Source organism: Vespula pensylvanica, chromosome 2, assembly GCF_014466175.1.
Source record: "Vespula pensylvanica isolate Volc-1 chromosome 2, ASM1446617v1, whole genome shotgun sequence".
Classification (NCBI taxonomy): Eukaryota; Metazoa; Arthropoda; class Insecta; order Hymenoptera; family Vespidae; genus Vespula; species Vespula pensylvanica.
This window is the reverse complement of record NC_057686.1, coordinates 4601788-4604163: the sequence shown is the minus strand read 5'-3', so window position 1 is coordinate 4604163 and position 2376 is coordinate 4601788. Positions and strand designations below refer to the sequence as shown.

At 42.5% G+C, this 2376-nt stretch overlaps 1 long non-coding RNA gene across 1 annotated transcript; it reads right to left on the bottom strand.

Moving 5' to 3' along the window:
* Positions 1–219: 219 nt before the first annotated feature.
* On the bottom strand, positions 220–929 carry LOC122637626. Its single transcript, XR_006329279.1, has 2 exons — positions 798–929; positions 220–410 (listed from the first exon to the last, which is right to left on the bottom strand). It is a non-coding gene; the product is annotated as an uncharacterized LOC122637626 (long non-coding RNA).
* Positions 930–2376: the final 1447 nt, after the last annotated feature.

The following is a 2376-nucleotide window of genomic DNA, read 5'->3' as shown; positions in this document are numbered from 1 at the left end:
GAGCTTCAGAAAATTAATCGACCGTCCCATTAGTATTCCAATCTTTTTCGGCATACTTTGTAACATATTCGCGAGCTCGAGGTATAGGTAGTTATAGCTGTAGTTAGGTACGTCATCTTGCGAAACGAGATATCTCTTTTCTTTTTTGTTCCTTCGGATAAAAATAAAATATCGAAAGGTGGGTTTCAAATTCGAAAGGTGGATTTACTTGATATTTACGTACATAGGTGTGTGGTCGAGTCTCGTCGGCCCATTGATAATGATCGATGTTTCGGACTATCTATTGCCAGATGTTTTCGGGGACTTTGGGTCGCAAAGTCTCTCATTGAATTCGATAGACGTCTGGCTCATCTGCTAGTCAAAATAGGTCCTTGACTGTGTCTTGACTTTGTCCGAGAAAGTTTAGCTATCTAGAACAGAAATGTAGATATAGAAATACTTTTTCATTTTATTTCTGCCATTTGAAGAAAATTCAGATTTCAAACTTTTCCCAGAGACGATTAAAGAAAGAGAGAGCGAGAGAAGAAGAAGAAGAGAGAGAGAGAGAGAGAGAGAGATATCGGAGAAGGGAACATAAATTAAAGTCGAGGATCGTATCGTAGGGTTGGAAAAAGTAGTGGTATTCGATATATATATCGCCTATACGGTGAAAAGAAGAAAAATCAAAGGGCGATCTATCGGTAAGGCTAGAACGAGATCGACTTAAGCCTTAGCTGCGTCTCGTCGTCGATCCCAGGAGCAATTAAGCCTTTTCAGATTGCGGTAACGCGGAGGCCGCGTTGCAACTTAATACTCACGTGCACGGGGCACTTCACCTCGTGCCTTTTCTTTCAGCACGGTAAACGGTTTGTCGATCTTGATGGATCGATCGATCACCGGTGCTCGAGCAACGCTCGACTCGGTTGCCTTCTCGTGCTTTTCGTTTTCTAGTCGCGTCAACGGCGATTTCGACGATGTAAAACCACCGTTCGACGAGGTACGTATGACGAACGAGAGAAAGAGTGAAAGAAGGGTTGGAAGAAGAGGAAAAAGGAGGAGGAGAAGGAGGAGGAGGAGGAGGAGGAGTGGGAGTGGGAGGCAATTGCAAAGGCGTCTTACGCGACGCTGCTTCGAATTTACATTGCTTACGGAAATCAAACTGCGTCGATCGCTAACGCCGAATAAATGAATATAGATTTGCAAACGGTACGAGTGCAACTTCTGTGTATCTCAAACTGGGACCTACATTCGCATAGCAACACGTCCCTGCGTATCCTTTACCTATCGTTTTCTAAACTATTTTCATTATCTCTCATAGAAAATCGCATAAAAGCTCGTATCAAAAGATTCGATCAATTTATAGAAATGTACTTCTTCGGAAAAAATTATCCTTTTATCATGCATGTTGATTTAATCATGCATACGTGACGAGTGCGTCGTGATTCATCGTTTAATATCAAAGATCATGACTCTGAGAATCTCACGATATCTTGGAAAATATTATCGTTATCGTTATAATTTTTATAATTATACTCGATTCGCTTTTACAGATTCGTTTTTATATTATTTTCTCTCGGAGGAGAGAGTCTTCTCAGAATTGACGTCTAGGTGTTCGTAGGTTTTAGGTCAGGAGGAACGATCGGACCCGAGAGAAAAGAAATGCGAGAGGAGAAAGAGAGATATCGATGCATAAAGAAAGACTGCGGATCGGGTCCTCGGGATTCTGCATAATTCATTTGGCCGTCCGCCGAATGCATATTACCTCAGGATATCTGGTCGAACGAAGAAGCGGGATCAGGATGCAAGGACCTCCGCTCTGAATATGAGACCGAATCGCCGAATCGTCTGGAGATCGCTTGGAATCGATAAACGTCCGTCGTCGTCGTTGTCGGCGTTATTCGATCAGGATCCAAATCCTTGATCTAGCAAGAACGTTCGGATAGAGCACGTTGGGTAAGCCTAGAGAGAGAGAGAGAGAGAGAGAGAGAGAGAAAGAGAGAGGGAGAAAAAGGGAGAGAGAAAGAAAGGAAGAGCGAAAGTTATTAACCGATATAACAAGTTTAAATAGTTATATAATAAATATTTGATAAATTTTTCTTTTTATTAATAAATATATTTTTGTCGAATCGAGCGAACAATTTCCGTCAGAACACGAGCAACTCACAATCAGTTGGAAGTTCGATCGACCCATCGAATCCATTTTTGTAAACTCCCCTATTTTCATTAAATCGACAGTCACCTGTCTATCGATTTTTCCGGAAGCGAGAGTCTCTTTCCGTGGCATCTTACGTGTTAGAAGTAGGAAGGTGCTCTCTGTTGGCTCCTACGAGCAGGCCCTTCTTCTTCTCGTCTTTCTTCTTCCCTCGTACACTTTGCCGTAGGCACCCCAGGCGAACC